Here is an 11,813-nt window from a genome sequence, read left to right on the forward strand (position 1 = left end):
ATGGTTTTAAAAGCTCTTGAAAACATTTAGCCAACTGATGAGATGGGTGAAAATTTTAAGATTGAAAAAGATTTCAAGAAGTATATTCAAGAGGAGGACCCTAAAAAATAAATTAAGAATTCAACTAAGAAAAATGAAATATTAAGACAAATTGGAAGAGCACTCCTTAAGAGTGTACAACTTGAGGAAGAAGAGGAGAAGGTGTAAGAAAAAGAAACTTAAGCAGTGAAAAGGATGAGAATGACTCCAATGATGTTGACCCAAAGGCAAACCTTTGAAATAGCACCACCAAATTCAATACTAAGAGAGCTACTTAAAGAGTTGAAAAAGGTAATATTTATTAATGACTGTAGTCCTACACTTTGATAGTTTCTTCCAAATAAGCAAAAAAATCTATGGAGTTTCTTTATCCCTCGTAAAATTCATCATTTAAAATTTGATGAAACTTTTGGTGATCTTAGGTCCAGTATTAATCTTATGTCTATGATTGTTTTATGCAACTAGGATGTAGCATATTTAAACCTCTAACATTTAGCATTAAATTTGCTGACAAATCTGCTAAAAAACCACAAGAAATGTAGAAGAATATTCTGGTAAAAGTTAGTAATATGCCTTTTTTATGAATTTTGTTATTTAGATATGAAGGATAATAAAACCCCTTTACTTTTAGGTAGACCTTTCCTTTAACATCTAAGGCCTTAATTGATGTATATAATTGTGAGCATACTTTGAGATTTAAAGACGAAAGAATCCAATTTATAACTAAGGATATGGTGTCCTTAGAAACGACGAAGAAGTGCAAGTAGTAGCTAAAGTTAAAAAAAATGAAAAACCTAATGTTAAAGAGTCGAATTTAATCTTTCAATGCCATCCAACCAGCCTACAATACACCTATCTTTGCAAGTCCAAAACTGAAACCACCAGCCCTAAGCCTAATTTTCCCACCGTAAATCCAAGTCCAACATATGTTATACCTATAAAGGGAGTTAGTACACCTCCTAAAACTAGTTTAGCCTATGTCATACCTCAAAAGTGAATGCAACAAGGAAAAATCCCTTTTAAAGGAATAGGGTAATTTTAGAATTTAGGTATGGTCAAGCTTGACCAAAACAAATGCTACTTGGGAGGCAACCTAAGTTTTACATTATTATTTATTTAGATACATTTGTTTTCTTTGTTTTTGTTTAGGACAAGTATGCTTTGATTTTGTTTGTTTGAAGTGTTTTTGTAAGGATGAAAGCGATGCAAGCTGATGCCTCATGAAGAATTCAAGATTTGGCTTTAAAGCAAAGTTTGGGGATTATTTCTTTTCCTTAGTTTTTAATAGTTTTGTTTGAAGTATTGCTTAGTGTAATTGTGGGGGAAAAGAATGCTTTTAAACTAAACTTGTTTACAAAATTTTTACCCCAAGTAATTTGTTTTCAAACCAAATTGGCATGCTATAGTTTTATTATACAAGCTTAGTTAATTTTTCATGAATTGTTCAAGGTTGACTTAAGTATGATATGAGGAGAAGTATAATGTAGTGAAGCATGAAATGAGTTCTTAAGTAAGAATTTTAGTTGAGTATGACTTTTATGTTTTATGTTTTTAGTCTTGATCTATGAAATTGTACATCAATTTCTGTGATGGGATATGTAATGTATTAAGTTACATAAAGATCTAGAGAATGAATATGACTTTAGAATTTACCTATTCAATTCTCGAGATGAAATTCTAAATTGTACTTGATTTAAGAGATGATCTAGGCATTCTTTGGATAGTTTGAACCTTTTTCAAGCCTACCTTTAATAATACATCCCTAGTACCTTATATTTTGAGCCTTTAAATATGTATATATATCCTTTTATTTGTTATTATTTAGCCACATAAATAAGCCAATGACTTTTCTTTGAAATTATCCTTCTTATTGTTTATACCCAACCTAATGTTGCTTATATAATTGTTTTGGACAAATTAAGAGAACAAATCTTCATATTTGGGAGAAAGGGAGCAACAAGGAAATTAAAAAAAATTTAAAAAAAAGATCAAAAATAAAGATGCCTCAAAGTGGAAAGTCTCAAAAGTTCTCAAATTTTGAATCTTTGGTCTAATAAATAAAAAAAGTAAGCAAAAGGGTTTATAAGCCTAAAATTTTCTTTTTCCTACATTGACCTAAGCCTTACATTACAAGCCTAAAAAACCTTTTAATCTTAAGTCAAGTACGCAAGTCTAACATTAGTGAAGAGAGAAGAGGAAAACAAACCTATGAAGCATATTCTATCTTTCAATTGATATGTGATGGCATATGTTGCATTCTATTTACTTAAATTATATGTATGGATTAGAGATGAATTAAGTTCATATTATATGTATGGATTAGAGATGTATTAAGTTCATATGCATAGAAATTGTATGATATGGAAAGCTTACTTTTTTAACGAGTTTCTTGTTAGCTATGTTTGTAAATATCTTTATATTATGCTATAGTACATGATTGAGAATTTATGTAACTTAAACTTAAAATTTCTACGCATGACCATTGATTATGAGTATTATTTATTTGAGAGATTTGCTTGAGGACAAGCAAAGATTTAAGTGTAGGGGTGTGATAGCACTAAGATATATAGAGATTTACAAGTTCAATTTGGTTGAAAATTTTTTAAATTTGCTTGAATTTGGTACCTTTTATGTTTTTTTCTTGATCTTTAGGTTTTTCTAGTAAGAACATGATCTACATGAAAAACCATGCATGAGTTTATGCAAGATAATATTCGGCCATGCAAGAACCCATTTGCTAAATCCATTTTGTATATGGTTTCCTAAATTTTACTTGAAGTAGGAATCCTAATGGCACCTAACTTGTATATATAATCAGTTTTCCCACATCGAAGAGAACTTCTACATGCATGTGATAGTTGAAGACTTTTATTCAAGAAAAGACTCTTAGATGCATTTAACCAAGAAAGTTTTGATTGCATAATGACTCTTTGATCACATTGAAGAGTTATATTAAAAAAAAGACTCTTTTGATCATTTCTTTTTACGAATTTAAATGTAAAGCAAACATATGGTCTTGATAAACCATGTTTAGTCGAAACTCTTTAAAAGAATGCAAGATCAATCATGCTACACACATGAACGTCCAAGATTGAATACAAGAAGCATATTTGGCCAAGGCATTCCAAAAAGCATGAAACCATGTTTGGTCAAATACTATTAGATTAAGATAACTTTTATTTTTTAGAGTTTAGATAAAATGTAACTTGTATTCTTTATCTTTACCCCATAACCGAACCCTCTATTATAAATAAAGAGGTTTTCTCTTGTATTCCACATCCTACTTTAATTATTCCTTTTCTCTATTTTTTTTAATTTCTTAGTTTTCTTTGTTTTAGGTTAACCATTACAAAAGCTTTTGTTTTCCAAATTCTTTCTTTACAAGCATTCTTTATTTTAAAGCTTTCTTATTTTCAGTTTACAAACTTTAAAGCTTTCTTACTTTCAGCTTTCGCAAACTTGTTCTAAATTTTGATTATTCAAGTTTCAAGCAATCTTTCTTTTAATATAGTAGTCGGTAATCTCCATTCTTTTATACAAGCTTTCGGTTTACGCAAGATTTATTCAATCATTTTTTTCTTATGTTTTTATAAGTTTCAAGAATCACAAATCTTTCTTTCTTTTCAAGTTTCAATCTTTGAATCTTTAGATATAGTTTAGTTGGCCTTAATCCAAGATTTTTAATGACAATTGGATATTAAGATCTTGGCCTATATTAGTGTTCTTTATATGTTCTTGATTTATCATTCTTGCAATCAATTCAATCTTTTATTAGTTTAGATTAAGGCTTGTGGTAGTTATCACCATTGATACTTAAATCGACCTAACAATTCAATTCTATGATCCTTGTAGGATGATACTCTATTTCATCACTTTATTACTTTATTACGATTCTACACTTGTAAGTATTATAAAAAAAAAAAGCAATCAAGTTTTTGGTGCTGTTGTTAAGGATTATAGCAATATTCGAGTCAATATCAATAAGGATTTTCTACTATTTTGTAATATAAACATTTACTTTTATTTGCTTTAAACTATTTTGATCTTTTCTTTGTTTGTGTACATAGATCTAGAAATGTTGACCTAGCTCCACTTGACTACGAAATCTAAAGAACTCTTAGACATTTGAAAAGAAAGCAAATGACACCACCAACTCTAACTCCAATGGCAAATACAAATAATGAAGGTCATAGAATGTTAAGGGATTATGCTGGTTTTCAACCATCGATAAGAAGGAAGGCCATACAAGTAAACAATTGTTAAATAAAGCCTTATATTATTCAAATGGTCCAAACTTTTGTACAATTTAAAGGGTTACAAAGCGATGATCTAAAATTTCAATTATCTAATTTTCTTGAATTATGTGATAATTTTAAATATAATAATGTTTTAGATGATGTTATTAAACTAAGATTTTTTCCTTTTTCTATTAAGGACAAAACAAAAGTTGGTTATCTTCTTTATCATCTGGATTAATTATAACTTGGGATGATTTGCTATAAAAGTTTCTTGCTTAGTTCTTTCTTCTACCATGACCACCAAGCTAAGGAACGAAATAACTGTTTTTATGTAATTTGATGGTGAAAACCTTTATGACGCATGAGAGAGATTCAAGGTGCTATTATGTAAGTGCCCACATGATAGTCTCCTTCAATGATTGCAAATTAAAATATTTTACAATAGTCTCACACTATCCATAAGAAATACATTAGATTCGATTGTTAGAAAAGCCATTATAAGCGAGATTGCTGAGAAAGCACGTGAACTTATTGAAAAGATGACAACCGACAACTACTAATGAGGTATGGAATGTAAGGTACACAACTAGCCAATTTAACTAAAAAGGTTGAAGCCCTAGGAACCCCATCCTAAACTATCTATGTTCATGTTATACAAAACCTTTTTGTTTTTTGTGAAATTTGGGATGGACCTCATGCTACTGAAAAGTGTCAATTTAGGATATAAATGGTATAATATGCACAATAGTCCAAGCTTGCTTACAACCTCTATAGCAATACCTATAACCTAGGCTACAGAAACCACTTTAACTTTTCTTGGGACTAACCCAACCATCAAGCTAGCAACCAAAACACAAAACTTTGCCCACAACCATATAAGCCACCCTAAGAAAAGAAAACTAGTTTCAAATAAATGTTGAACCACTTGATGCAAACTAATAATGCAACCATTAAAAGCTAAGCTATCTCAATTAATAACCTCGAAAACCAAATAAGTTAACTAGCTCAAGCAATAACCAACCGACCCTTAGGAACCTTGCCTAGTAATACTGAGTCAAACCCTAAGAAACAAGGTAAGAAAGCATGTAATGCCGTGTATTTCTATGGTGAGGGTGATCTCTATTGTTCTAATGATGATAATGATATTATGGATGAGCTAGTGGTGGTAAACTTGCCTAATTTTGTAAAGCAACTTGAGGTAGATTTTATTAGGAATGATAATGTGATAGAGGATGAGGAGTTACTAAGGTACGATAGGGAAATCTTGGATAGCTTTGATCAAATGTGTTTAGAAGCTCTTGAAAACATTGAGCCATATAAGGAGATGGGTGAAAATTTTAAGATTTAAAAGGATCTTAAGAAGCATATTCAAGAGGTGAACCTTAAGGAATACATTGAGAATTCACCGATGAGATGTTAAGACTAGTTGGAAGAGTAGTCTTTGAGAGTATACAACTTGTGCCCTTCAAGCATTATAAAAAGAAACAATCACTATTGGCTCATAGTATGTTCTTCCCCTAGTCCAAGCCTTTCTCCCCTCTAAAAATCAAGGCCAAAAACAATCTCAAACCTTATCAAAATTGAAACTCCCTCACTCCCTTATTTTTTTTATTTTTTTGGTTTCTAGTACTTTTTTTTTATTGGTGGTTCCTCGCTAGAAACATGGTTAGATTTATGCTTTTTAAAAGGTTTTTTTGCTTATGGTTTTATGTGCTTGATAGGTTTCAAGTTTGGGCTACTTGGGATTGGGATGGGTGTTAGGTTCAGTTATGACAAGTTATGGTTGGGTACTCATGAGGGCTAGTGAATCGGGCCATTGATGATGGTGGCTTTGGTGCAGAGTTTGGTCTCTAAGGTAGGGCTAATTATGGTAATGGGGTGTTTGGCTTGGGTAGTGGTAACTACATGGATAGACTCGAGGTTTGGTTGAATAAGTGGTGACAATATGGCCAGCTTTAGCTTTGTATGAATTTTTTGGGAGTTTTAGCAGAGTCCTCCTTTTGGTTCAAAATTGGCCTACTCTCTGATGTGTTTTCTGGCTTAAATTATAAAGCCACTTTAGAGTTCCAATCATTGAATTTATGGGAATATGGATGACTTTAGGAGTTTTGGCCAATCAATGTGCTGAAAAAAGTGATGGTGGTAAGGTGGCTAGCAACTTGATTTCAATTGTTAGCCCTCTAATGTGTTGAAAAAAATATTTTGACTTTGTTTTATTTTTTTTAATTTTTTAAAAATTTCTTTTATTTTTATTAATAAGAAAGAAGAATGAATAAAATATCAATTTCCAAAGGGCCTTGACAATTGGACTGAACTTTTGGGACTTGTGCTTCTTAGCCCAAATGACTTGGATTATGAGATTGGACTCAAACAAAAATAAAGAAAAACAATTTATAGCTAATAAAAATAAGATTTCAAAACAAACAATTGATTTAGACAAAATTAGGTGCCTACAATAGTGGAATTTAAAAATGTTCAATCCTTTAAACCATGGATCACGTTGACAAGAACTAGCAAAAAAACATATGAATAATTAGCAAAAAAACATGCTTTGTGATGGTGTAAAAATGCTTCAAAAATCTTAAGCTTGGTCCATATGAAAAAAGGAGAAAGAATCTTCACAAAGGAATGAAAGATATCTAATTGAATCCTATACTATAAATATGTACCTTGCCTTCTTTTCTGTTTGTGTGTTTTTTTTTTTTTCTAATTTGTTCTTAATACCTAAGATAATAGTAAACCTAGTCTAATGCTAATTGCATACATAGAAAGTCATCTAGACCTTTTTAAATAGAGATAGAGCATTCATCATAGTTCCATGCTATTAGGGTTATGATTGTCAAATTTTATTCCAAATAGATTTGTTCCTTGGCCAAGTCCTATTCTCAATAGGATCTTTATTGTAGATGATCATCCCATGAATTAATAGGTATTAAGCCTTTACTTATTTCTCTATCTAGGGTTTCATATAATTAACCCAACTAATTAAGTCCAACTTAATATGTTTATATTTTAATCTTTCATAAGCCACGTTTTATTGTGTGTGACCTATTAGATTGTTTAACATTTGGGCAATAAATATAAGTATTGTAATCCTTAATTGAATTTGGATTAGATGAATCAAAACCCCTTTGAATTTACCATTTATTCTCTAATTAATCAATCTTATATTTAAAGATATTGGCTGTCATCTAGTAATGAGTCTTGACCCTAATTGTCAAGGAATATCAATATGGCTTGACATACCTATCCATGATTCATTTCTCAAAATAATTAATATCTTTTCATCACTTAATATCTTGATTTAACATTGAGCATGAATTAATGTCTATTTAATTTTGCTCAACCATATTAGGTCTTGAGTTTGACATGACACTAACTTTTGAATAAGCTTTAAAACCATTATAAAACTTTATTCCACTTTAGCCAAAGATTTTTTGAGTTCATTCATTCAAGACTAAATGAGATATTCTCTTGATCACATAAGGTAATGAATCTTATGTTGGTATTTGCTCTTTAAGCCAAATCATTTTTTTTGGCTAAGATATTATCATATTTATAGTATTTTGATATTTGATATCTTATAAAGGTCTTATTTATTTATTATTGAACTTATTTACATGTGTTTCAATATTGATGTTTATATGATAAAGTTCTTGGAATATAAATAAAACTTTGTAAGAGAATCACAATGAGATTGTAATTATGAGATCATCATTGTATAAAGGCTATATATTCCAAAATAGTTCCTAGTTGATGCTTTTTCAATAAAAGGACATTGACAAAAGCTGTTGAGACTAATACATGGTTATACTCTTACTTATGAAACAAATAACCAATCTCATAAGTTGATGTTTGGATAAACTTGAGTTAATATATAGGTGCTTGTTACGAGAACAAGTTCACTAAATATGACTTGATATGAGAATGCTATATGCAATTCACACAATGTCTATAGCTACATTCTCATGTAATGGTTATATAAGTGATCCTTTAACTTGAGATTACTTATGATCTTATATGCTGAATGTTGTACTTTGGCTTTACTTATGGTTCTTATTAGCTTTTCAGGTGATATGGTAATCCAAGAGGGGGTGAATTGGATTTCTCCAAATTTGTCCTAAACAATGATTTCAATATAGTTGAATGAAAATTAAAACAATAAGCATTTTTTATGAAAATATAATGCAAACAATAACAATTAATGAACTAAAATCAAATATAAACAACAATAAATTGTAAGAAGATAGGATAGAGAAATCAAACACAATAATTTATAGAGGTTTGATCCTTCTCCACAAGGCACCTATGTCCTCTCTTCTTGGTTATCCACACCAATGCTTAAATCCACTATTCTTGCATTAAAATACAACCTATCTTTTTCCTTCTAAGGCTTAAGATAGAAACCTCTAACCTTTGTAGTATTTTACCCAATCTCACTACAAAGCTCTCTAGAGGATACCTCACCTCTTGTTTTCTTCCACCCTTGTATATCAAAGGTAATTTTGCAAACAATAGAACAATCACTCTAAGACTAAATGTTTGCTAAGTTTAAGTACAAGAAAATGATGAATAAACAACAAATATAATTTGGATACAATAAATACAAAGATATAGACTTTGAAGCTCTAAAAACTCTTGATTATTTGAGATAATGAAAATATGGCTTGTTGGTTTTTGCACTCTTGATTCATCAATCTTCTTGGTGTGTTGGAGTGCCAATTTATAGAGAAATAGAAGGAGTAGCCGTTGGGATGCTTAGGAGAAGAAAATAGCCGTTGAAAGTATGAAAAAATAGTCGTTGGTGTGATTCTACCCAAATCCGATCAATCCCTTCTTTGAGGGGATCGAATGGTTCAAGTTTTATGCCATTTCATGCTTAAAAAACACAACCCAATCGATCCTTTCCATGAGGGGATCAATCTTGTCAATAATTGGGTGGTTATCTCTTATTTTGTACTCTACTCACTTATTTGATCATATCTTGAGTTTTATAATTCCAAATCACAAACCATTTAAAGATTTAGAAACTAGACTTAAATGGCTTTCGATCCATATAAAATTCATGACTAATTCATTGAGTACGAATTATAGTGAATTTTCAAAGTTACACCTTATGCAGTTTTTTTGACAACTGCAGAGTGTCTAGTAAAAATTCAAAATCTTTTCTTAGAAAATTTGGATTTTCATTTTGTTTGATCCATTAGAAAGTAGACTCAAAGAACTTTCCAACCATATAAAATTCAAATATTAAGACTTTATGAATTAAAACAGAAAAATAAAACATGTTCAATGTTGGAAAACTTTGTTCTTATAAAACAGCTTTCTTAAGTTAATCTATTTCTCAAAACCAATATTATTAAAATTGTATTAAGTCCAAAATGAATAAGTTCACTTTAAAAACAACAATTGGACTTTCATTTAAGCTCAAATAAATAATCTTTAAAGATAGATTTGGTTTGAGAAATATGAAAACAAAGAAAGTTCGTTTACACTTTGAAAACATATTATTTATATAGTACCAAAATATAAAACTTAAGAACATGTACTAAATAAATCTTTTTCAAAATCTTAATCAAGTTTATTTAGCTTAATGTTTTGTCACTTCAAAATAAGGATCAATGCTAACAATCTCCCTCTTTTTGATAAGACAAAACTTAAAGATAAATTTGCTTGATGAAAAAAACTTTCTTTGAAACATTTAAGATTTTGAAAAATATTTTAAAAAACTCCTCTCTTAATTTATGCATCTTAATCCAACACAACTCAACAAACATATGTTATCCAAATATATCAAAGAAGCACAATCAAACATATGCATGTCAAGCACAAGCAAATTTGTCAATATGATATTTTTTTCCCTTTTTGTCATAGCAAAAAGGCATGAGCATATTAATGAGCAAATAAACATGAAGAGGCATCATTAACAAATATATTTATGAAACATTTCTCCTCCTTTTTATTTATGCTCTTTATATCAAATATTTAAGCTTCTATATCAATTGCTATAAGCATACAAGAAGAAATATCTCTAAACTTTATCCCTTTTTTTGTCATTTCAAAAGAAAGAGAGATCAATTCAAGGCATAAGACAAAATGCTTGATACCAATAATATCAAGAGTATTTTGAATACATGTAATCAAGTATAATATGCACAATGAAGTTCACATACATGTATTCAAGCACAAAAGTATAAGTGTATCCAAATTTAGCATTTTAGTATAAGTCATCAAATGCACTACATGAAATTTATGAGCAAAGGATAATGAATTATATGCAATCTGCTCATAAATCATGTTAGGATAAGATGTGCTTAGAACTTAAAACATCAATAAGAATTAACCATAAATTCAAGCACATGCAAATAAGCTTATACCAATTGTTAAGGATACCAATTGTTAAATATATGTTATCACAAAGCATACCAATTGTTATCACAAAACAAATCAAACAAAATTGTATTCTAAAATTTCTCCTCATTTTCAAAATAAAGATTAATCAATATAAGGCACACACAATTTTATATGAAAGGTACAAGCTATATCAAGGATAGGCACATAAATAAGCATCTATGAAAGTTAAAAAAAAAAATCTTTAGCAATTTTGATATCAATTGTTAGCAATTTTATTCAACAACTTTCATAGAGGACACATACTTCAAGCATATGAGAGATTTATTCAATACATACATAAATGATAATAGTAATCTTTCATAAGCTATCCTATCCAAACAAGAATCCTAAAGCTCATATGGATTTAAGAAAGCATAAATACTAATGAGTAATAAGGTTCAATTATCATCATGTCATAACAAAGATTATATAAGCATGATTTTCGAAACATGATGAGCATATATGCTATATCAAAGAAATAATGAAAGCATAATTATTCAATTATAATCCAAATTATTTCAATGCAAAGCAAAGTACTTAACTCAAACATATGTAAGTATTCAATCATATATTTCAATCAAAATCATATAAGCATAATTATTCAATTATAATCCAAATTATTTCAATGCAAAGCAAAGTACTTAACTCAAACATATGTAAGTATTCAATCATATATTTCAATCAAAATCATATAAGCATATGCAAAATACATAAGCAATATACCTAATTGAAAAAATATGCAAGCATTTAGGCATAATTTGGTACTTGCCATCTAAAAGATCTCAATCAATGAACATGTATATAAATTTTTTCATAGTTCATAGTCCATGAGTCAAGGCAATTGAAAGATCAAGAAATCAATATATTCAGCTCATATTAATGTTCAAAGATTCAAACAAATATTCATGCAATAAAAACTATTAATCAAAGTAATCAAAGAACTAGGCATAAATATTAATAGAAGTGAATTAATCAACCCAAGCTTTTAACAGAGTTAAGACAAATTCTATCAAGTAGCTTGGTGATTAATTTGTTCAAAGTGTTCATATGTTCTAGCACAACATCTCATTTTTGCATACAATCAAAGCAAGCATTTCTCAAATCATGCATTAATAATTATAAATCATAGGCACATAGCATAGA

The 11,813-nt window shown here is 29.5% G+C and overlaps 1 non-coding gene across 1 annotated transcript; it reads right to left on the reverse strand.

Annotated features, from left to right (window-relative positions):
- Window positions 1–4,579: 4,579 nt before the first annotated feature.
- Window positions 4,580–4,686, reverse strand: LOC149516435 (small nucleolar RNA R71). The gene has a single exon (XR_016346068.1). It is a non-coding gene; the product is annotated as a small nucleolar RNA R71 (small nucleolar RNA).
- Window positions 4,687–11,813: the final 7,127 nt, after the last annotated feature.

Source organism: Durio zibethinus, chromosome 10 (assembly GCF_047325235.1).
Source record: "Durio zibethinus cultivar Kanyao isolate XHJ-2024 chromosome 10, ASM4732523v1, whole genome shotgun sequence".
Taxonomy (NCBI): Eukaryota; Viridiplantae; Streptophyta; class Magnoliopsida; order Malvales; family Malvaceae; genus Durio; species Durio zibethinus.